Source organism: Lacerta agilis, chromosome 3, assembly GCF_009819535.1.
Source record: "Lacerta agilis isolate rLacAgi1 chromosome 3, rLacAgi1.pri, whole genome shotgun sequence".
Classification (NCBI taxonomy): domain Eukaryota; kingdom Metazoa; phylum Chordata; class Lepidosauria; order Squamata; family Lacertidae; genus Lacerta; species Lacerta agilis.
In genome coordinates this window covers 30,699,747-30,725,236 of record NC_046314.1, presented here as the reverse complement: position 1 = coordinate 30,725,236, position 25,490 = coordinate 30,699,747, and the positions used below count along the sequence as shown (strand labels likewise).

At 42.4% G+C, this 25,490-nt stretch overlaps 1 protein-coding gene across 3 annotated transcripts in view; it reads left to right on the top strand.

Moving 5' to 3' along the window:
- The first annotated feature begins 10,045 nt into the window (after window positions 1–10,045).
- Window positions 10,046–25,490, top strand: part of COL21A1 (collagen type XXI alpha 1 chain) — a 121,370-nt gene continuing 105,925 nt past the window's right edge. The window contains exons 1-2 of one of the 3 annotated variants that reach the window (XM_033143176.1): window positions 10,046–10,153; window positions 15,757–15,840. The gene's annotated coding sequence lies outside the window, so the exon portion shown is untranslated. Of the gene's footprint in view, window positions 10,154–15,619; window positions 15,638–15,756; window positions 15,841–25,490 lie in introns of those variants that run through there. The other 2 variants (XM_033143173.1, XM_033143174.1) reach the window with 2 other exon arrangements.

Genomic DNA, 25,490 nt, shown 5'->3' with positions numbered 1-25,490 from the left:
GGGGAGGAACAGCTGACACTGCAGCAAAGAATATTCTTGCTGTCTGCCATGATGGAATTCCTCTGTTCAGGATAGTCATGCTCAATCTGACATCTTGCTTTCCCCTGCCAATGAAAACATAGGCCTCTCTGAGCCTTGAGTTACAAGGAACAAGTTAGAGGAGCTAAATTAATGGCACCTCCTTCCCCCCCCTTCTACTTATTAAAACAATGACAACAAAATATGCAAATAAAGAACATTTTATAGCTGTCTCCATAGCACTGACATAAAGATACAAAGAGAGAGGACGATATCTCCCTCTGCCTTCTGCTCCTCTAATTCAGAAATCTAGCATTTAGCACAAGGATGAGAAAAGTCACATCCAAATAAGGTAAGATGGAAAAACTTTGGCACAGCCAGCAACTGAGAGTCTGAAATGTAATGTGGGGTAATCTATAGAAACATGAAGAGAAGTTTGTGCATCAAAGGGAAAAGATATAAATCAGAAGCTTGCTCTGGAACAAACAAATAGAGTTAAATAAGCCAAGGATAATAATAACAAAGGTTCTGGAAAGTCATTTTGGAGAATTAGATGAAAAGCAGAATAGTCAGAAGTGGGCACTTCAGGGCCTTGGTCAGAATTCCAGTATTAGTAGGAGAGCTAGACACCGGATTCATCCAGAAAAGGTGAAAGAAAAGGGTGTGCAGGAATCTAGCTTTCTTTGTGCAATGAAATGGATGGTATACTCTACCTTAGAGCAGTCATTATGTACATTTAAGCGTCTGACAGAATATATTTTTGAGTTGCTGTCTTTGTTTGTTCATTTACATGTTTGCTTTTATGGCATTTCTGTCCCACTTAACCTCATGTTTTAAGGGCAGGAATATTGTAAAACAAGAATAAATGACACTAAATCAATTTAATATAAATATAAAATTAAAATAATCATTGAAATAACCAGCATTAAAACACTATACAAATGCAAGTGAATTAAATGAGCCCCAAAGACATGGGCACACAAAAGGTCATCCCAAGGATGGATCAGCACTGCAAAGAAGGCTCTTTCATGTACTACCACACACCCCTGGTGGTGGAATCACAAGTAGGACCTCCCCTGCAGAACTTCATGCACAGCATAGGAGGAGATAGATTTCACATGTATGATAATATTGATAGTATGAGGGAAATAAACACAGAGAAGGAATGATTCACATGTGCAGCCAATGATACTCATCTGGTTCCCATTTAATGTGAAACATGCATCTGAGGAGATGCACATAAGTTTGGGGCAGGTGAATCCATGGATTTCCATTTCTCTGTTTCTCATTTTTCCAGTCTTAAGGTTTCCATAATTCTTCATGAGTTTGATTTTTTTTTAAGACCTCATGAACATTCACCAGCATTTTAGGGCAAATTTCTCCTGAAATTGCATGGTCCTCCACATTGTATGTCCCACAGCAAACACACTCAATGTGAACAAAGCAAAGGTACAATACAGTATTTGCTCTTCCTTTCAGTCCCAGTTTTTATTTTCATTGGCATCTTTACAGATGCTCTGCCATGGGAAAAAATTACACCATTCCTATTCAATAGATGTGGAAGAAAACCTTACAGATGTCAAGCACTGTTTTGAAATGTATTCAGCTTGTTGCAAGCATTCTGTATGGACCATCCTTCTTTTAACTTTCCCACTGGCCTGTCAGCTGCTTTACATATGTTTTGCCACTGCCTTAAATGATGGTTTATTAGAAGGAACATGCATGCTTTCTCTCTAAAGGAATATCCACTCAATATAGGAGTCTCCTGTTCATGTATCGCCTTAGCTGATTCAGGACCATGCATAGACAATCACTTATGGGGATGAAAGGCATCTAGTACAATCCACACAAAACATCACTGTTTGAATGTGGATGTGCATTCTTATTTGGGCTATTCTAGTTGCAAAAAAAATGCTGACTGCAGCTACATTTTGTTTTGAATATTCCCCATCCAACTAATCCAAATTTTGCATTGAAAAGAAAGCTGAATAGTCTTATACTGTACAATTCTGCTTCTGCTGCACAGTAGCCTCTCTAATTACTAGATTGTCTGGCTAAATACTTTCTGAGTCTGATATTTCAGCAATCACTGCCCTGTATTTTCACATGTATCTTTGTAGTAATAAGGAATAGGAACTTTATTTTTTTGTAAGGGAAATGAAATTCTTGGGATGCTGGAGCCATTGTGTGTGTGCTGTTTATGATCCCACTTCCATGTTGAAAATTATTCAGGATACAACAGAGCTTTGCGAATGAAAAGGCAAGAATCATTTTTCTGCTTGAGTAGTATTTGTGTGTGTGTGTCCTGTGAATATGACCTTTTCTTTGTGCAATGGAAGAAACTGATGTAATGGTGCTACATCTAGTACAATGAAGTGCACTGGGATCAGAGCCAGCAGAATATTTCCTTCCAGCGTCTGCTTCTCCAATCAGCTTAATTATGAGCAATTGTTTGGGTTGTTCTGCAAAGAAATATTAGAGAATGGAAAAAGAAGCATACCTCAAACCATTATTTTGCAACTGATTCATGCTTTGGCAGGAACCACTAACTAGATTTTCTGCTTTACAGCTCTGTGATAGTATCGTTGTGGATCAGCCTTGCCATATAAGCTCAAATCCACCCTTTATTTTGACAAGGTTCTAGTCAAGGCATTTGAAAAATGAAGAAATCACATGAGCCATTGGCTGGATTTCTTTACTAATCACAGGCATCCTCATCTCCAAGAGATCCAAGACTTGCTATTGTTAGCACCTCCAACATTCAGCTGCCATGCCCAATTTTAGTGATGATCTTTCCCTCCCCCCTCCTAGACTTTAACAAAAAATCTCATTAGTGTCTGCCTGGAGAGCAAGCTGCTTGTTGTGAAAAGGAGTTAGAAGAACAGTTGCTGGCATATAGCAATTGCTTACTACTTTTTTGAAACTTGTAGCCTAAATTGAACAAAAATATTTCCTCCATGCTCTGCATGTGACTTTTTACTACAGGTTTAAGGTGGAGAAGCACTTTCTCACCCCATGGAATTGCCAAGGAGTGAATAGGAAAACCTATGAAGATATGTTAACAGCTTGTTTGTTTTAAAGCACTTTTATTGTCTTCTCTCACAATATCTTGTCCTTCTCACAGATGTTCAAGAAATAGAAAGAACTACATTTGTAACCAATGAACCAAACAATATCTCATATGTGTTCTGAGTTCCAAGAGACCAATTACACATTTACAAGGTTTCATCATATCTAAGATTACACTGAGGAAAGCATATGTCATAAAGATCTTTCCAAAAGGGACATTACAGCCAGGTATGTTGCCAAATATGCCATACTTGATTTGCAGGTCACCTTGTAAAAGGCCCTTTTGACACAAATTCAATAAAGGAATGGCAAATCACAAAAGACTCTGGTGTTCTTCAGTTGATTTGTCACACACACACACACACACACACCACATTGACTGCTATGTTGCACAACAAATGGTAACAGTGGTCTAAGAACAGATCTTGGTGTGTTTTCTATTGGCTACCTAGAACGAAATGTGTTGCTGACACTATATAAACTGTCAGTTAATAGTCTTAATGATGTACCTTTGGATCCCTCAAATTTCCTCAGATGTTTTGGTTGAAGAGCGCCCACTATTGACTCTGATTTTGTTTTTGGCTGAAAAGATGATATCATTTTGGTTTGCATTTTTGGGAGGTTTGCCTTTGGCAAACTGAATTGAAATTCTCCCTGATCCCTGCTTAAGCCCCCTCACAACATTTTTTTTGCCTTTGGGTCTGGTTCAATGAGGTCATTGTGGCCCATGTCAAGGAGAAAAGAAATTTAAAAGTGGCCTTTGTTCCTGCACTGTATTTTACTGTCCAGTCCTATGTATGCCAACCTGGAACCAAATCTTATTGAGATCAATGGGATTTCCTCTCAGGTAAAGTGTTCCTTAGATAGATAAGACCCCTGGCTGAAATTAAATGCAGCCTTTATATGAGGAAATGCGAGATGAATCTTGTGAGAGCCTGAGGCATAGCTGTGCCAGAAGAGGGAAGGAAAAAAAGAGTTTGTAGGCTTTGGCAAAGGACTCTGATAACTGGGTTTGATGCTATATCAAGCCCTAGATAATTGCTAATTGAAAAGTTGCTGGCCATAGAGCTGTTCATATTTTGAGAGTGTATTTTGAAAATAATATGCTGGGAACTGATGAGCAGCTGTGCATAAGAGACTTCCACTGCTTAATAAGAAAATATATCCCACAGCAAAACTGTCTTGCAAAAACTCTTAGCTAAAGGCTATGGGTTGTTCGAGTAACACAGCAGAGAGGCTCCTTACCCTCTGAATATAGAAGCTGGTTGGTATTTACTCTAAGATTATTCATCTAGAGCCTTTTTATTGATGGTTGTGAGAAGGCAAGGGGAAATGTCTCTCTCCCCACCCCATCCCTGCTCCTCTCAGAACAGAATAATGCTGAAAAGAATTAGATTTAAAACCTACTGCCTGGAGCTGCTTTTGAGATGAAGATTTGTAGGCAGTTTGACCTGCCTGCAATTTCTGGGGTTCTATTTGGAGGTTTTGTTGACTTGGTCGTAGACTAAAATAGCAGCTGGCGTACAAATATTTGGCAATTGAGGTCTTCTCCGTTAGAACGCTGGGTTTTGTCCAGGCAACATTCTCCTGTATGTCGGCTGTTTCTAGCGTGCACCAGTAAACCTACAGTTGTTAACTATGAAGGCTGTGACCTATACCTTTTTAAGATGAAATAGCTGAAGCCTGGTAGAATATGGCAAATTTATTTGGTGCAACTCATGGCATCTCCACTTAAAATGCTCTCAGGCAGCATAGCTGACAGGGACCTCTGCCATAATTTGCCAAATTTTTACATCCTGTGCTTTTAAAGCCACTTCAAACCATGGGTTATGAATCCAACTTGCTTAAACAGACCACAGTTAGCACTTAAGCACAAAGCCTGGTGCCCATGACATGGCAAGCTGACATTAAGGAAAAGGAAAACCAAATCCTTTCAAAATCTTCCTCATGACCATGCAGGAGGAGAGCTGAGGAGGAGGGGAGAGGCATATTCCTGCTTTTGTACATCGGGCTAAACCATGGCTTAGCATGATCTGAAAACATGGCCATAGGAAAGCAGTATATCAGGGCAAAATAAAGGATAGATACATTTTCCCTTGACACCTATTGCAGGTATTTTATTTTTTGTTTTTTTTGGGGGGGGCATTTAGCTCCCAAATGAATCTCATCTGTAGCAGTGGTCCAAAGGGGCCACAATGAACATGATAATGTGAACCCCAATAAATCATTTAATATGCTTTTATAGAGAATCATGGTAAACTGCTGCTTTCAGGAACAGATGATTTTGGCAAGATGCCATCCCACAGCGAGATAGCTAATATTCAATCATAAAGATGCATTCATAAGCCAGAACCTAAGTGGGTACATGAAAATGGCTACATATAACACTGGTTTCCAGGCATCGGCACACTAACAGAATGTAACAATCTTTGAGAATCAAGGTTTAGTTAACAATGCTTATTGTGCATGTGTATTAGATTAGGTAATGTACATGCGTACTAAACTGAAATGAGGTAATGAAATATGATTGGTTAAATTGAAATCCTTTGTCTGAAATGTTATAAATACCCCTGCCCAGACCTTTGGGCAGGGCTGCAGATTTGCGAAATGATTCGACTGTAACCCTTATTGCTTTGCAATAAAGAAAACAAAATGGACTCCTAGCTCCTCTAGTCTCTGAGTTTTATTGGCATAGCTCAGAAGAAGGGTATTTCGTCCAATGCAACACACCTACTATGTGAGAGAACCAATTCATATAGTTCTCACTGTTTAGGTACATAGAATTGTAGAGTTGGAAGGAAGCCTCTAGCATGTTTTGTTATATTATTATATTTCTAGCACAAAACCAAAAAAAGTGCTTTGGTGTTTTCACATTATTTTTTGAGGTGGGTTGCTGTTCTTTTGCTTCCCCAGAAACATTTTTCACTTGTACGGAGCTCCTCTGCTTCTTTCAGTGGCAAAGTGGGGGCTTCATTTCCAAAAATTGGTGGGAACCAAGCACCTGTCTCCCCACTGCGTTGCCAAGGGTGAATTTGGTGATGCGAAACAGTTTCAGTGCACAGAATGAACAGGCAGGGCAGGGGGCAATAATGCAAACTTCCTTTATTTATGCTATTCCATTTATTTAGATTTTTTTTACTCTGCTTTACAACTAGCTGTGGCCAAATAAGGGGAACAGGGAGAGAACTTGCAATTTTGAGAATATTTTTGAAGTTGCAAGTTTGAATCTTTATATTTTGTGCCTCTACCTGTCTTCTGTGTTCTGTGATGTGCTGCCTGGCAAGAAAACCCCGGTGTTTCCCCTCTTGGTTGAAATGATTCAAGGCCTGCTGCTTTGCATGCCATGGGCTAATTTGCATATTGTTGAACACTCCGTTATTTGAAAACCAAAGCTTTGCAATGCCTTGGAAAACAGGTGAAATGGGGCAAGAAAGAAAGGGAGAGAAGCAGGATTGCTACCCGATTCCAAGAAATTGCTTGATTAATCATGTGTGTTGATTGAATGAATCTGTATACAACTAGCTGAAGTCCTCAAGGCAGCTAATGACGTTTATAAAACACAAGAGATGCACCAAGGATTGGGAGCTCGAAAAACAGCCACACTGTTCCTTCCCTCAGGGCAGTTAATGACAGTTGGCCCTGGGGGGGGGAGGGGCGGGATCAGCCCAGCTGGAGCAGGGCCTAACGATTTTCCACCTTTCCTGACTACTTTATGCCATTACTTTTGTATAATTGCCTACTACATTATGCTTTACTGTCCCCACAGAAATCTGCTGGAAATCCTGTTTCCTGGACAGTAGGAAAAAAACATGTTTGACAAGGAGTCTGGTTTTTTTTTTTTGTATTTTTTAAAAAGGCATGGGGGGGGAGACATTGATAGATGAGGATAATGACCTCTGAGGAAATGTGTTCTCTGGGAGCCCATGTGCATGAATGCGCATGCACACATCCCAAACACATCCTCCTCTAGAGCCCAGGCTGAAACAACACAAATAAAATGTATCCTGAGGGGAGGGGTGTTAGCCAAGGATGAGTGTCAAAACCACACATTTATATTGAACATGTAGTTCAGCAGTTGTGTTTTCTTTCAACAGCTGGGGGGAAGGATCAGGGCCACAGAGAGGAGTTTGATCCTTTCCACTCTGCTCTGGTCCCAGACAGTGGAAACTACCCTCCTTGCTGCAATTTGCCTCAGGAGGGAAGCTGACACTGTTCTCTTCTTTTAGGCCTCAAGCTGCCAGGAAGCATGGGGCAAACACTCAGGGATCAAGTCTTTTCTTCTCCGTATTTGAGGAATAAGGAATCAAAGTCATGGTGTGCTGGCAAGATTGCTCAGCAATGGATATAAACCCCTGCTGAGTGAGCAGCAAGATTTCCTCAAGAGAGCATTTTTAAGATTAGCAATTTGATGCTCCTACACCCTGCCACAAATGAAATATTGATGTCATTTATAAAGAATGCCACAAGTCTCACTGCAGAACTATTTGCACAGGAACCATTGCAGTTTATGAGGGGAAATCTCTACTTTTATCATTACAACCAGTTTAGGAACACCACAAACCAGAATAAATTGTTCCAATCTGACCATCTTTGTGTCCTGGCCCTCCCTGTCTGATGGAGAACTTGAACCCACAACCCCATTTCTGCCAAAGGCTTTAATGTGTGGATAAGGCAAGCTGCAAGTTACAAGGGTAAGCAGGTTTATGACAGACTAAGTGCATGGGTAGGTGCGAGCTCAGACGTTGAGCCAACAAGCACCACCCTGCAGTTTCCTTTTGAAGAGCAGGGTGGGCACAGCTTTAGTACAGTAAGCAGCTGAAGTCCTGAGACTGGGCAAAAAAAGGCATCCCTTTGAGTGGGTGGGCTATGCTACATTTGATTGCTCCGGTGCTTGGCATCTCCATGGAGATGGAGGCAGGGTTCTGCTAGCCCACTTGAGCCTTCCCTGGGGTCTAACTCTCCACCCTTACCCCCTGCCAGAAAAATGGTTCCCTCCTGGGGGATCAGACACCTCTTGAGACCTGGAATCATCAACCTGCAGCCCACTGGGTCCCTCCAATACAAATTCTTAGAGTTCCTCCTACTCTCCTTCTGTGACATCTCCAAAGGAGTTTGAGACTCAAGGGAAAGCCAGCTACATTTAAACATGTTGCAATGCCATTAATTTCAATGGGACAGATTTAAGCACACACTTAACATTCCAATATAAATTAATGAGATGGGTTTGGGTTCAATAACATCCCTATTAATGAATCCATTGCCCATTATCCCAATATATTCCTTCTGCAAATATGTAATACTTTGATGCCCTCTAATGGGCTACTATTAAAAAGCATCCTGGAAAAAAATATCACCTGGCTTAAAAAAAAAATACCCCTGTGGTGTCCAGGCAACTTTCTTTAACAATGTGCACACACGGAAAAGTTGTTTCATAAGCTTAGCTCTGTCCTCTCCCATGTTGTCAGAAACATGCCTTTGTGTATGTGTAAAAAAACAAATTGTTTCTTCTTGAGTGTGAGTATATGTGTAAACTATGCTGAGTTCTGATTCATGCAGGCAAAGAGGATGCCACTCCAGCCTGCAAATCTCAGCTCTCAGGCATAAATAATTATCTTCAAATGTGCATTGCCGTCAAATGACTGCAGGCAATACTGGTTGTATTTAGATTGCTTTCAAGTGTACATATCCCTGGATCAAGCCATTGCTCTGTTTACCATAGTTTTTCCAACTCTTTAAATGTGAATAACCATAGGTCCCATCACCTCCTGGCAAATAGAAGGGGAAGAAATGGAGGCAGTGAGAGATTTCACTTTCTTGGGTTCCATGATCACTGCAGATGGTGACAGCAGTCACGAAATTAGAAGACGCCTGCTTCTTGGGAGAAAAGCAATGACAAACCTAGACAGCATCTTAAAAAGCAAAGACATCACCTTGCCGACAAAAGTCTGTATAGTTAAAGTTATGGTTTTCCCAGTAGTAATGTACGGAAGTGAGAGCTGGACCATCAAGAAGGGTGATCGCCGAAGAATTGATGCTTTTGAATTATGGTGCTGGAGGAGACTCTTGAGAGTCCCATGGGACTGCAAGAAGATCAAACCTATCCATTCTTAAAGAAATCAGCCCTGAGTGCTCACTAGAAGGACAGATCCTGAAGTTGAGGCTCCAGTACTTTGGCCACCTCATGAGAAGAGAAGACTCCCTAGAAAAGACCCTGATGTTGGGAAAGATGGAGGGCACAAGGAGAAGGGGACGACAGAGGATGAGATGGTTGGACAGTGTTCACGAAGCTACCGGTACTAACATGAGTTTGGCCAAACTGCGGGAGGCAGTGAAGGATAGGCCTTCCTGCCGTGCTCTGGTCCATGGGGTCACGAAGAGTTGGACACAACTGAACGACTGAACAACAACAACAACAACAACAAACCATAGGTCAAGATTTTGACATGTTTTCCAGTATTGCTAGTTTCTGAAATCAAGTAAGAAGAACCCTGTCCTACTTGCAGTGACCGATATTACAGAGATATACTTTTTCTAACAGCATGCCTGATGTCAGGCAGTCAGAAACCAAGTTGCATAAACCAGCAGGCTTCTTCATATGGAGTTCATCCGCAAACTGGCAATTGTTCTTTATTATCTCCATTTCATTCTTCTCTGATTCAGCTGCAGAAAACTCTTAATAATAAGACTAAGATCGTATCAAGTTATGTTTGGTCAGAGGTGTTCAGAAGACATTATGTTTTCTAGACAAAGATATCCACTCATAATGAAGGGCAAAAGAAAGGCAGTGTGTCATTGGAAATACAGAGGCCTCCTTTTATTGATTATGGGTCAAAGTGGCTGGTGGTGATTGATGAAACAAAGGGGATTGATACAGCAGTAATGGTAGAAAGTGACATGTGTTGTGGAATGGGACTGTTTTGAACAGGGTTGTATGGAATAAAAGAGAGTTGGCTTATCACATTGCTCCCAGGGATGTCTGGCAGCAGCTACTCTTACATGTGGTGTACTACTGGGGCTTTTCAACTTTTGAACAATGGATGAAAGGGAGATGCCTTCATCTTTTCAGGTTTTAAGATCAGATGTTTTCTTCCTGAAAAGTAAAGGTAAAGGTAAAGGGACCCCGACTGTTAAGTCCAGTCACGAATGACTCTGGGGTTGCGGCGCTCATCTCGCTTTACTGGCCGAGGGAGCCGGTGTTTGTCTGAAGACAGATTCTGGGTCATGTGGCCAGCATGACTAAGCTGCTTCTGGCGAACCAGAGCAGCACATGGAAACGCCGTTTACCTTCCCGCCAGTTTACCTATTTATCTACTTGCACTTTGACATGCTTTCGAACTGCTAGGTGGGCAGGAGCTGGGACAGAGCAACGGGAGCTCACCCCGTCGTGGGGATCAAACCGCCAACCTTCCAATTGGCAAGCCCTAGTCTCTGTGGTTTAACCCACAGCACCTCCCGCTGAAAAGTACTTGTGATTAAAGCTGCAAACCCTAAATCCAAAGGGGAGTCTAAGAGTTTAAGCTTAGAAACAAACCTTGGGGGTGTCTTTAAAAGTTGCCCAGAAGGCAGCACATCATCAGTTACTCTCCACAAGTTATCAGTGGCTATTACACACACACACACACACACACACACACACACACACACACACACAACAGTGAAAACGAGCACATTTTATCTCACACAGCATAGAATGCTATCTCTGAGGAACTGCACAAAAGTTGCACTATGCCTGGAATGCCTTCCCTCCTACCATAGGATCTTTATCTTGGACCTAGTGAGTGCTTATCAGTTCTAAAACTCTTTCACTCACAGCCCTTTGCTGTAACAAGAGTTTACTTTGTGGATGAAACTGAAATTTTCACACAAGTTTGGGCTCAACATTGGCTGCTAGTGTCAAACCACTTACTCTACAACAGGCATAGGCAAACTCGGCCCTCCAGATGTTTTGGGACTACAACTCCCATCACCCCTAGCTCACAGGACCAGTGGTCAGGGATGATGGGAGTTGCAGTCCCAAAACATCTGGAGGGCTGAGTTTGCCTATGCCTGCTCTACAATAGCCTCATCAGTTTCAATGTTGTTTCTAGAGGTGGGTTGACCAGATAATTTTGGTTTCTCTCCATTTCTCACTTTTTCCAATCTGAAGTTCAGTTGTCCACATTTCCTAATCAGTTGTGTCCTCATAAAAATTAATCTGCAAATTCATTCAAATTTCTCCTAATATCTTCATTTTGATATGCAATTATGCCTTACATAATGCATGCTTGTATGTTATTTTCATTAATGCTGTATATGCATTTTTGTACACATTACTTTGCTGGAGGACTGCATTGCATAATTCAGAGAAGTGCACATTTTGAAGAATTCCCAAGTTTCATTTTGCATATGGTTTCAGGAAGGACAAATGAAGTTGCTTCACCTTTAAATATGAACCGAATTGAATTTATTCTCCATCCCTAGCACACTTTAGTTCCAAGTTAACTAGCATAAGACCAATTAATTTGGATCCTTCATATTAATTTACACATTATTGTTTCATTTACTAGACTTGCACAATGTTAGGATGGAGCAGGAAGTACTCACAGGGTGATGGAGGATGGCGAGGGGATGGAGGTCAATGCACAGGAACCAGAGCAATAGGACCCATCACCAGAGGGACCCCTGTCTTTACCAACATGGTGGGCTCTGAGGCATAGGGAGCAGCGGGAGTGATACTCCAGGCGGCTGAGGCAGACAAAGGCCCACAGCCCATCTCCCAAGCTAGCCAGGTGGGGCTTGCTAGCTTTGGGAGGAGGGGTGTGATTACTCAGCTGGATTAGTCTTGAAACAGATGAGGGTCACATGCTTCATCAAGCCCAGGTGCTGCCATCAGCAGGCAAAGTACAAAAGGGAAGCAGAGCTCAACTGCCCATGTTGATGGACCTTGGCTTGATGAGAATGTGCTAGAACCTTTACAGGACTGTTCTTTTTGTTTGATTTTGGGCTGGGTTCTGACTGCTGGACTTCAGACTTGATTACTTGAATTGACCCTGGACTTTGTTTCCTGGCCTTTGGACTTTGCTTGTGCTGCTTGACCACCAGACGTTGGACTTGACATATTGACTTGCTGCTAGGTAGGTCAGGGGTTCTGAACAATTGTTCAACCAGGCTTTTTCAGGGGTGCATTTTCAGGGGCGCATTATCATTTAAATAAGATTGTACACCTACGTCTACCTGTGACAGTTAGCTCAGACTTCAGGCTTTTGGACCTATTGCCAGAGAAACATGGCCAAGTCCAGCCTTGCACCATAGCTGTGTTTTACCTATATGCCTAGGCAAACAGATGGATTTTGCATCCCTAGAACTACCAAAGAATGCAGAGTTCGACTCCCTTGGACACACTAAAATTGTTCGGCTTTGCCTGAGGTAAAAAAAAACAGCAATGCCAGAGAGAGAGAGAGAGAGAGAGAGAGAGAGAGAGAGAGAGAAACTAAATTTATTTTTTGTTGTCATTAAAGCAAGCGGTTGTATCAGAAGCTCTTTAAAATACCTGTTTGCACATCCTTGTAACAAAGATAGCACATTTTTTTTATGGAAGGAAGAGCTTGTGGGGAACGGATATTGGCAATGCATAGTTCTCAGCAAGGACTTTCCCAGACACTTTATTTGGGAAGCATTTCTCCCAACTGGGGTTGAATTGTAGCACACATAGAGCAAAAAAGGAGTTTTGTGAATGAGCCTGACAGTGAAATACCTCAGGCCATCTGTGGCTCTAATTTCTGCCCAGCACCCTGCAGACATGGCCTAAGAGCCCACATGAATGTTTCTGATTTTTCTACTGGGCCAGCTCTGCTTTCGCTTTTGCTACTGCTGGGTATGGGTCCCCCCCCCCCTATTTTTTGTGGTTTTAAATGTTTGCTACCTTCAAATACCCAGGTGGCGCTGTGGGTTAAACCACAGAGTCTAGGGCTAGCTGATCAGAAGGTCGGCGGTTCGAATCCCTGCCACGGGGTGAGCTCCCGTTGCTCGGTCCCAGCTCCTGCCCACCTAGCAGTTCGAAAGCACGTCAAAGTGCAAGTAGATAAATAGGGACCGCTCCGGCGGGAAGGTAAACGGCGTTTCCGTGCGCTGCTCTGGTTCACCAGAAGCGGCTTTGTCATGCTGGCCACATGACCCGGAAGCTGTCTGCGGACAAACGCCGGCTCCCTCGGCCTATAGAGCGAGATGAGCGCCGCAACCCCAGAGTCGGACACGACTGGACCTGATGGTCAGGGGTCCCTTTACCTTTACCTTTACCTTCAAAAGTATTGCTGCTTGAAACATTATACTTCAGTACAAAACCAAATGGAGCACTGATCTAAATCATTATGCATTTTGTGTTTTCACTGCTGATATATTTTTAAATTTATAATCTCTGCAATACGTCTCTTTAAGAAATTGCTCTATTGACATGTGTGTAAAGAATCAATGTTTCTTATAAAATTTTGCAGTGAGGTTAACTATTGATCTAGGATTAATCCTTAATTAATTTCAAAGACAGCAACAGCAGGAGGTGGAATGACCTACTGAAGCGTATTTCACTTAGAAATGCCTACTGACTTTTTTTTAATAGAGCAAGTCAAAAACCAACTAAGTCAGCATATTTATATATACACTAGCCTGCAGAGTGCTGGCTGATAACACTGGACTGATTAGACATCTTGGTTTTAAGCAACTGATTAGTTTAATTGCACAATGAAATATAAAAGAAACACACACATATCACAGCATTGTACAAGTATTTACTAAAAAAGGTATCAGGAAATAAGGTGCTGCTCTAAGTACCAGTAATACAATGTTTTATTTTAGAGGGTCATCTTAGATTAAGCAGCATTTAGTTCATTTAGTTCAACCCCCTGCAATGTTGAAGTACATTTTTAAAAAAGGAAAACCAGAACCTATGGTGGCAAAACCCCCAGTCAAGTAAGATCATGAAATATCAAATCCCTGATTGAGGAGGAGAATGGACTATTAAGGGGGAGAAGGGGAAATGGAATAGAGTATCCTGGAAATGGGCATGACTTGCTGACTGGAATAAAGGTAAAAAGGTAAAGGACCCCTGGATGGTTAAGTCCCGTCAAAGGTGACTATGGGGTTGCAGTGCTCATCTCACTTTCAGGCCGAGGGAGCCAGTGTTTGTCCACAGACAGCTTTCCGGGTCATGTGGCAAGCATGACTAAACCCCTTCTGGCACAACAGAACACCATGACAGATACCAGAGCACACGTAAACGCTGTTTACTTTCCTGCCTCAGCAGTACTTATTTATCTACATGCACTGGTGTGCTTTCAAACTGCTAGGTTGGCAGGAGCTGGGACACAGCAACGGGAGCTCACTCCGTTGTGGGGATTCGAACCGCCGACCTTCCGATCAGCAAGCCCTAGGCTCAGTGGTTTAGACCACAGCGCCATATTGAACAGAATGTCACACTGCTACATGCAAAGGGGATGACAATGGGTATCTTCTCCATAATGTTGACTATTGTATCGAATCCCCTAATTGTATGAGGTATTTAGCCTCTACTCACTCCAACATGCATTGCATTGGATTGTTGTGGAGTTTTGGACTACAGCTACTTTCCCAGTCAAATTAGATCAGACATTGATTGAAAATTATGCTTAATAGTGAACACTTTTTAAAAAAAAGCAGATTAATATCAAACTAAATATACATCATTTGTCACTGCTGCTAAGAATTTTTGCTGGTGTATCAATATTGGTTCAAGGCCCCAGTGTAGAAATCCTGTGATGCTGCTGTGTTGCCCTAATTCATTGTGACTTATGGCAGACTCCACCCTAAACAGCTATGCAACTGACTCAGAAAAGTGTTTCAGAAAACACCATTTAATTCTGATTTATTAGTTAATCTACCACACAAGTTAATCAGTTTCATGTTTTTCGCTTCTGTGATGCTGTAATTGTGCAAGTCTAGCCTTGTTCCAAACAAGACCAGCAACTTCTGTATCATTACCTGACATGATAACGAAACAGAACATTTTTAGTATCCATTGTAAGGCAGTACTGTAATTATATAGGTTTCAAAAATTACCACTCCCCCTGCTTTACAAGGATCTTCATAGATCAGGATAGTGATGGAGAACAAGAATGTATTACTCGTTTTTGTTTATATTTCCAAAGTGAGTATTCCCCCTGCCGCTTTTTTACTGCTCTGTCCCAAGAGAGAGCTTGTGTGTAACTTGAAATCTCGGAATGTCAACCATGGCCTCTTGATAGCCTCATTAATCAAGTGCTTGCCACACTTCAGTACACTTCATCTTGCAGATGTTACAGAGCTGGACTAACACCCTGAATGCCGACTCAGTGACATAGTTTTAATACCTATTCCCTCGCTCCCTGTGGTAATCCAGTTTGGAGAAGGGTTCTATGTGACTTCCAAGAAGAAATAATCTACCTTCCTGGGTTATTTTTTAGAACCACAGCTTGATTTGGGGGAAGTCCCACCAGCCCACCATGCCCCATCTCCTTTTAGCCTCTCAGAGGATTCTTTTTGGAAGTTGCATGTGACTGCAGGGGTGAGGATAAGAAACATGTCTTCCAGGAACGTCCACAAACTAACTGAAATTTGGGTCCAATTGTTGATTAATGACATTAATACCGACCAGTATTAACTATGCGTTGAATCTCCTTTTAGGTGCATCTGTTCAGTGTTAAACAATGAAAGTTCCAGTCCTTGTTCCTCTGATGGGTCTCTACAGTGCTTCATTGTGTCAAGAAGGTATGTGGATATCCTCTACTGGAGATACAGTACATAATAATTGCAAACCAGCTTTTGTCTGCACCAAGTATTTTTTAACCTGTCCTTTGATGACTTCTTGCTGTGGATCCAGTTTGCATCTGAGCTCCCAAAATTAAAAACAGCTGGCGTTCCTCTTGAGCAGCAACTCGCTTCTGAGAGATGTCCTGATGCATATTGGGGGAAGTGAAAGAAAACTGGAGCTTTCATTTAGTTCTACAGTGCCCAAAACACATCTCATTCATTAGGCCTGAATACAGGTCAGTGTCATGATTCAGAATTTTATTTCACTGGGTTTAGAACAGAAGACTAAGGTTCTTGGTCCTCATTGACCCATATATATATAAAAAATCAAGAGCTGGAATTCAAAGTAGGGCTTGCCTGATGGAATGATAACCCTTCTCCTCCTCCTCCTCCTCCTCCCATATGTGGTGTTCTGGAGGTTTCTTCTGATGCCCGGAGCAAATTGAGGGGAATGGGGAAAGCCCCATTGCAGTAGTGGGTCTCATGGCACTGACTTATGCTAATGCAACTGTTTAGTTGAATCTGGTCCAAGGTTTGAAGGCTGCATGGTATGGCTTCAATTAAGTTTCGTAGATTCCTTCTTAAAAAGTCCAGAGTGTCCTGGTCTGGAGTTCTGTGTACTCAGAAGTGCTCTATGTGCATGTAAACCTGCCAGTTAGCTCAGCACTGTCAGTTCCAACACAGCTTGCTGTATTCACACTCTACATTATTAGGTGCACAGATATAATTACCTAAATGTGCACCTAAAGAAACAATGTGTGGAGAGGCATTTAGGGTGGACTATGTGTCCTGTCTCTGCTGTGTATCTTCAAAGTCCAGCTGCTGCTTTTTCTTTGCAAAAAGGGTGGTAGGTATAGGCACAGTTCCCAGCAGAGACCAGAAGATGGGAGTGGCAGGGTTGTCAACTTGAATAAATTATTGGGGGGGCATGCCCATCAACTTTGGGTGTCTTGGCCCCCTTATGGGGAGAGTAGAGCCCATAGGAATTCGCTCCTATGAGGAAGGGAATCCTTCCACCTTCCTACACCCACCACTCCCTCCTAATTTCCCCATACTAGTAATTTTTCTCTCTGCCCATCACCTGGATCTGTTAACGGGCTGGGGAAGATCTTCTGGGAGTGACAGCGAGAGACAGAAGGGAATGGCCGAGGGATAAGGAACCTGTTGCCCTTCAGATCTTGTTGGATTCCAAATCTCATTGGCCCCAGCTAGCAAGGACAATAATCAGGAGTGATAGGGGCTATATTCTAACAACATCTGAATGGCCAGGGGTTCCCCACCCCTGGATTAAGCACTCTCCTTTCCCCCCACTGCTTCTCCACTGAAAACTATTCCCTCTACCCCACTGCTTTGCAAGGGAGAAAGTCTGGGCTTTGAAGACATGCACTGGAGGAAGTACATGTGTTCTGCATTAAACCCACACAGAAAAGTGAGCAAGAATCTGGTGCTGTGTTTTGGTTTATCCACTCCCTTCCATCAGGACTCAGCACAACTTGTGCACAAGCTGGGGACATTACAAGTGCTATAGTAGAGGATCTGAAGTTGGGGTGTTATCAACTCTTAAAATTATACCAGTTTCAGGGCCTTTTTGTAAAGCTGGGGTTTCACTGTGGGGCCAATTTAGTCAAATGAATGGTAATCTTGACTTGGTGCTCAGCCTTTCCTGGCTCAAAGCATTGTTTAAATTACCAGTCTTTCCTTGCACTTGTGGCTTGAAGTGGCTTTATTTGAGCAAAAGGGAAAGCAGACTAGAACTGGGAGAGGGGGGAATGATAAATGGTGCCCATGTTGTGCACACGTGTGTACCCTTTACTGCAGTCCAATAAATGTCCTGATAACTTACAACAGAGCCACAGGGTCACACATCTGTTAATTAAAGTTTTCCATCTGCGCCATCTGAGCCTGATCCATCTTACTCATGCAAAACACCCATTATTTATCAGTAGACTTTTAGTGTGCATGAATACAAAATTCACAACTAATCCATCTATGAGAACCTTGTCCGCTGTCTGTCTGGGGCTATTAGTTTGCAACTTCATTAATGGAGTCTTCTGTGGATCAACCCATTCACTGCATGGCTGCATTCTACCACAGGTATGAGGATTTTTTGGCCTCATCTCCATATATGACAGGAGATAGGCTGGTCTGGATTGCAGCTACAAAATGGGGGGAGGAGTCTCTCTCCCCATCTCCTTTCCCCCTCAAACCCTGGTTTCTGTTTTTCTTTGGCTAGGGTTCCAAATACTTTTGCTGATTATGGGGATTTGTATTTCTGCCTGGCCTTTTGCCATCATCCCACAGACCATACATATTTGGTCCTACACTTGTTTTTAGTGGGATGGCAGAATAGTACGGTCTGTATAAATCAGGTGAGATTTCAAAGGAAAGTGGTGAGAGTTTATCCCTTGCTCCATTGTACTGTTATTGGATAGAGGGGTTGGAGAGAATGGTGTATGAGGAAAAACTTAGACTGCATACACACCTTCCATTTAAAGTACATACCCACCCAAAGGAATCATAGGAACTGTAGTTTACCTCCACAGAGCTACATTTTCCAGGAGCCTTAAACCACAGTTCCTAGGATTCTTTGGGGAAAATAATGGGCTTTAAATGGATGGTGTGTATGCTTTAAAGGTGTGGGTATGTTTTGAAGATCTACCTATGTGTGGGAATGTATGTTAGTGCCTGCATCTATTACTGGACCACTGTAACTGCTTTCTGTGTTTCTGATACGGTCCACAGTGAACAACTCCAGATAGCACATACATAATACATTATTCAGCCAATGAATGTCAAACTGTTGAGTGTTAAAACCTTTACTGATATTCATTGGTCTTGGCAAATGTAACCCTGGCCAGATACTACACAGTACAGAGACATACATGTCATGAAAAATTACAGGGTTGCTGCATAAATTAACATTCCTGTGCCAAAATCCCCCCCCCCATAAAAAGCAGTAATACTTAACTGCTATTAACTTGTGACCTCACTGCACTGTGTGTTTCTTCATACTTGCTCTACATAATAGGCTGCTGATGAAGTGAGAAAGGATTCACATAAGATTATGGACACAGAATCAGGGTTACCGGTAGTACATTTATAGAGGGGATTTGGAGAACTCAACAGGGGGTGCTGGTTTGGTAGGCAACCCTGTGCTTTCCATAACATGTAGCTTTGCAGTATGATACATGAATAAAAAGTAATAAAGACCATGTGTGTGTATGTGTGACCTTTAGAAAAACTAGGCCTTTCAGAGGAATACCAGTGGTCCAAAGTGCTTAATGTGTACCCTACCTGGAAAGAAATGTTCCCGCTTACACAGCCAAGTTACCAAAACATTATACAAATATAACTTGAATGTATTGATAAAGTATTTCTGATAAAGTATATTGACATAACTTGAATGGATTATAGATCATGTTCACAGGTCACACTAAAGACATGCAATCTCTACAAATATACTGTACAAGTGGGTTTTTTGTGAGTGCACACTAGTTGATTTTTTCCCTTCAGCTCAGCTATTGCATACACAGGTTACACTGGTACATGGACTGTACATGATTTGTGAACACCCCTTTTAACAAAAGCAAGCTTGAATCTCCGTTACTAAACTAACGTTGATTTTAAGAATTTGGACTGTAGTTGCTTTCATCCTGATGGAATTTATCCAGGTGGTATTCCTTCAGAATGTTCCATCATAATTGCCTGTAAGATGTCAAAACACACACACACACACACACAATGGCACTGGTGGCAAGTTAATGATTCTGAAGGCGATGCCAAAATAAGCATTCATTTCCCAGAAAAACAAGAAAACCCTGGATGCTCTATGCCTCCTTGATTGATAGCAGTCCCATAATCTAGATGTTCACCAACATTAGCCAGATTTTCAGTGGTTCTTGGCACAAATAGGCTTTTAGTGTGACTGCTGGAGATAATGTGCAGTTATTGATTGTCATGAGATTAGTGCAATTCCAGGGAAGGAAGAGGCCAGCATTTACCGAAATGGATGCTCTTCTCTTGGAAAAAGGCCCATTGATGAATCTGGCATTTTGGTAAGTAGGGTTTTTGAGTTCAAGTAATAGTTAATGTAATCATCTCTTGGGGGTGAGGGAAAAGCCATCTGGGAAGGCTAGCACACCTTGATAGAGTTGATAGATTTTTCTTTTAATCAATTTTCTTAATAGGTTTACAGCTGCAGCTCTTGCTATCTTTGGGAATCCATCCCACTTATTATTTATGCTTTGTAAAACGTGGCATAGACGAGCCCATTCCTATTGCATTATTAATTTCCCTAAGTGCTTTATGCTGTGATCTTTCTCAGAAGGGTGTTTCCTATTGGTTAGCTATCCTTTATGCTGCAATCTGTAGCTTAAAGGGGAACAGTCTCAGCATTGTTATCTTACTGAATTGGAGCTCCCTCTAGTGGTGATAATACAGCTCTAAAAACCTTGATGAGAAATATTTAGGTCTGGCCTACATAGAGTAAGTATGAGGACTGATTAGGGCCCCCTACTGACTGTTTTGGGATGCGGGTGGCACTGTGGTCTAAACCACAGAGACTAGGGCTTGCCGATCAGAAGGTCGGCGGTTCGAATCCCCGCGACGGGGCAAGCACCTGTTGTTCGGTCCCAGCTCCTGCCAACCTAGCAGTTTGAAAGCACGTCAAAGTGCAAGTAGATAAATAGGTACCGCTCCAGCGGGAAGGTAAACAACATTTCCGTGTGCTGCTCTGGTTCGCCAGAAACAGCTTAGTCATGCTAGCCACATGACCCAGAAGCTGTATGCCGGCTCCCTCGGCCTATAGAGTGAGATGAGCGCCGCAACCCCAGTCATCCACGACTGGACCTAATGGTCAGGGGTACCTTTACCTTTACTGAATGTTTTGTGCTTCTTTGGGGACTTTCCAAACATCTATTGTTTGCAGTCTATTCTCAGCTTTTTCTGGGAATATCTGGAGCCCATACTGGACCATCAGCAGCAGGAGGTGCTGCATTGTATTCAGTGCTGCTTTCCCTTTCCTTGGATTCAAAGGCATGTACTGTAGTGAGATACTTGCTCATTATTTATTCTCTCTGTTCCCCTCATGCACCCCATATCACCCCCAAATATGCTCTACAGGGTTGGGGGAATATTATAACATATTTAAGGGATGCACAGGGGGAGACCGGGGGGGGGGGGAGTTTCATTGCACAAGGAGAATGTTTGCCTGAACACTTCATTGAATTCCACTCTTAGAATTAAGGACAGTAAACCATAATTGCTGAAAATGCATCTTCTTTCTGGGAAACTGCCCAAAGCAGTATCCAGGAACATCAAGATTACCAAGCAGCTTGAAAAGCCACTGATCTTCTTGTCATCAGCTGGTTGGGGTCAGGTTTCCATTGGCTTATAACCACTTCTTGGATTGACTTGCATCTAATTTGTACCTGGCTCCTCTGTGTGCATGTAGGCTGTGCAGCACATTCACTGCATCTTGACTAATGCCATTCAAAGAAGCCATAGTAGCTGGGGTGACTCCTCTTCTATCACAGGCTTGTGGAACCTGTGGCCCTTCAGACGTTGCTGAACTATGACATTGACTGTACTTGCTGTGGCTGCTGGAAGAAGTTGGACTTCAACAGCATCTGGAGGACTGCAGATTCCCAACTTCTGTTGCAGCACCTGTTTTATAACTTGTCCTCCTGTCTGCCATGGGAAACAAAGCATGCATCACTTGCTCTGCCACTTTGCCTCATTTCAGCATAACAGGATGTGAACCAGCCAACCTGCAGCTTCAAAATTATTTTGCTAAATTCATTTGTGGGTATATTGTTGGAGAGCAGGGCCATTAGTTACCTATTAAGCAGTTTCTGAATTATAGGAGGAGGACAGAGTGTGTCCAGCCCTCTTACCTTTTGAAGTTGCCACTTTTATCTACTGTTTTTAGAAGGCGGTGAGGGAATTGTTTCCCTAAAATTGGGAAGAAACAGGTGGTGGGATACATAGATTTCATTAAGCATTTCCCACCACCACCTTTCTTCTCATAAATCAAGCACTGCTCTGAGGATGCTGGAAAAGCTAAAGGGAGAGGAAGAACTGGATCAGTGTTCATGAGCAGAGTGTACAGAAGGCAGTATTTCATTATGAAAGCTTTTTAGCTGAAGACAGTAAATGAATGTTAACAGGCAATGTGTATGTATGTGTTGATGTGCGTGCTTAGCTCATGTATATTTATTGTGTAAACGTTCATTGCTTTGCATGAGGACCACCTGTGTTTTGCACCTGTCAGGTAGGCTTATGACAGCTTGAACTGTATGTATGATGAACCAGATAAAGCTTACTCAGAAGGATGCAGCGAGCTTTCTGATATTGTAAGTAGATTATAGGGAAAGGGTGTTGTGGTTCCTAAACCTGTGAGCTGCACAAAGTTGTGTTCGTAAGCAGAACACTTTGTGCTACTCCCCCCCCCCCGCACATTTTGAACAGCCCCTTTCATGTCACCCCTATTCCTTTGTCTAGTCCAGAGGTCAGCAAACTTTTCCAGCAGGGGGCCGGTCCACTGTCCCTTAGACCTTGTGGGGGGCCGGGCTATATTTTTTTTGGGGGGTGAACAAATTCCTATGCCCCACAAATAACCCAACATGCATTTTAAATAAAAGGACACATTCTACTCATGTAAAAACTCGCTGATTTCCAGACCGTCCGTGGGCCGCATTTAGAAGGTGATCGGGCCGCATCCGGCCCCTGGGCCTTAGTTTGGGGACTCCTGGTCTACTCTTCCACACCTTCTTGCCTCCAAAACCCTTTCTTGGGGTCTTATGCATATCTATTTTCAACTTCTTTACCTTAAGTCACCCACAAGCCACATCTCATGATCTACTCTTGAAACAGTTTAGGTCTCTTCAGACATTACTCATGTGAAAGTAGGGCAATGGGCATGGATAGGATGGGAAGTGGGACTGCTCCTCCTGGCCCTGGCCCCAACATTACAAAACTATCTTTGCAGCCAATGTACATGTGCTGAGCACAGATGTCTTCAGCTGGGAGACCTATGTGTGTGTGCTCAACAGTGATCATGTAGTGCTCAAGATCACATGGGTGCCTGCATATGTGTGTGTGTGTGTGTGTGTGAGAGAGAGAGAGAGAGAGAGAGAGAGAGAGAGCACACTGTACAGATAACAACAACAAAAAGGAGAATCTGCTAAGCATTTTATTCTTGACCCCAGCCCTAATAAGCATTCATGGAATCCACTAATGGCTCCCACAGCAGCAGCCCAATTGAAATGAAGTGTGTACCATTGGGGTGTGGGTGTGAGTGTCATTAAGTCTTAGGTCTGTTTCACCCTTTAGGAGACAGCAAGCCTGGGGTTGCCACCATGCATGCACATACTTTCAGGGTGAAAAGGCTTCTTTGGAGCAGATGGCTCACATGGTCAGTCAAACCTCAGTCCCCAAGTGCTGAAAACCTAGAAGTAACCGCTCTGGGTTTTGAATGATTTTTGGAAGCCAAATGTGCTATGCGGCTTCTGTTTTGAGTTTCCCTATTGTATTGAGGCTTCCACTTTCAGTTTTCGGTTGTCGAAAGTTTCGGAAGTCAAACAGTCTTCTGGAACAGATTATGTTCGACAACTGAGGTTTGACTGTACTGGCAAAATGTTAATTTTGAAATGCTTTCTATTAGCTAAATATTTGCCATTTCTAGCAATTTGTTGAGATGGGTGGGATTGATCAAATGTGTCATGCTCTCTGGCATTCAAGACTTGATTTTGCTGCACTACAGCTCCAAACATCCCTGACCACTGGCTATGCTGGTTGTAAAGAACAGTACCTGAACGACACCTACTCCCATATCAATCTGCTGGAATATTCACATGGAAGCCTGCCTCTGCATGCTTCATTTTCTTTGGCAAAGTGGGTGGCTATTAGAGAAGGAACCTTCTCAGTTAGCAGTCCCTCACTTGTTGAACCCTTTCCTTTTCTTTATCTGGCACTGAATGTGCTGGCTTTTAGGTCCCAGGTAAAAAACATTTCATTTGTGCAGGCTTTTCATGGCTTCTTGGTGTCTTTTGATGACTCCTGTGGTTTTACTGCTGTTTTAAATCCATGTTGTGCTCTTTTAGTGCCCTTTTGTTTTTAGCTGGATTTTACTGTTATTAAGTGCAATATTCTAGGTCTCATAAAAAGACAACCAGAAACCAATGAAATATAGCAAAATGTGTTTATTGGAACAATTTTATTTTGAATGGCCAACGGCCATAATTGTACTATGCATGTTTACTTTGAATTGGCCATTGTTGATGATGATACAGAACAATTCAACAAAACATTTTGGGAGGAATTCAACATCACTTTTCTGATTGTTCTGTCAGAGCAAGCATTTCAGCTTGACAGAGGGAATGATCCTCCTCTCCTCACCCTGTGTGCTGTTTGGGGGGTTCTCTCCAACCCCCCCCCCCCCGCCAATTTTGGGAATGCAGGGACAGAACGTGGGGAAGAGAGGAGAAAGCACCATTTTGCAGGCAGAAGTCCTTTTGCAGTTCACAAAACCATCTCGCCCATTTATTCTATTTTTTAATGAGCAATTAAGTAGCTAGTATGCTTAGAATCAAAACTTCCTTTTACAGGGCCATATAGGGCTACTTGGATATGCTGGATTTAAGGTATGTGAAAATACTTTTAATGAATGCATTTTAGTTTTGGCTTCAGATACTTTTAATGAATGCAGATACTTTTAATGAATGCAGCTCAATGTGGTGCCTTCCATAGTTCCAGTTACAGGTGGGTAGACCAACACGGCTACCCACCTTTTAATGAATGCATTTTAGTTTTGGCTTCAGAATGGAAGACTTAAGCAGGACAAAGGTCTTGTCCACACTTCTGCTTATCCTGTGCCCACAAAACACGTGTCTGAATGGTTTTCTGCTTCTCCCATGCTTTCTAGGCCAGACTGGTTTAAGAGGGTATCTGGGATCTAGAAGAACTCCAGGTTTCTGCACAACAGGCTGTTAACTCAGTTCTTTCCTAGTGCTGACTAAAAATCTGTTATAGCTTTGGAAGAGTTAGTCTCATGGCCGCCTTTGATGTGCAAGGTTGGGGAGAGGCTGGAGGAGGAGATTTTCACAGAAGAAGAAGAATGTGCCCTGTTTTCCTTTTAATGTGAAAATCCTTGTAATACAGTTGCATGCCAGTCTTTAATTTGGAAGTAATTTAGCTTCCTGCAACTCCTCTCACTCCCTGTCTCACCCATGACAAGGGATTTCACAAAATGACAACATGTTCAAGAGTAAGAAGAATTATACTTTGTTTCAAACAACTTTTTTTTAACCATCCAAGGTGTTATAAGAGAGCTTGAGGGGTGGAAAAACTACAGCTTGGTATAATTTTTGACAGCTCTACTGTTTCAAAATACTAACTTGTATTTGACACCATGTAAGCATATTAGGCACAGTCCTTTCACTTAACCCTTTCCTGTCCTAAGAATGGCTGCATTTCTTTTTCTTGTTCCCTTGTGTCTGTCTTTTCTCCTCTGTTTCTTCTCCCTCTGCAGAATGGTAAATTTTTGAGTTCCTCATGGCAGGAACCTGCCTTTTCCTGTATTACTCTGTAAAGCACCATATACATAAACA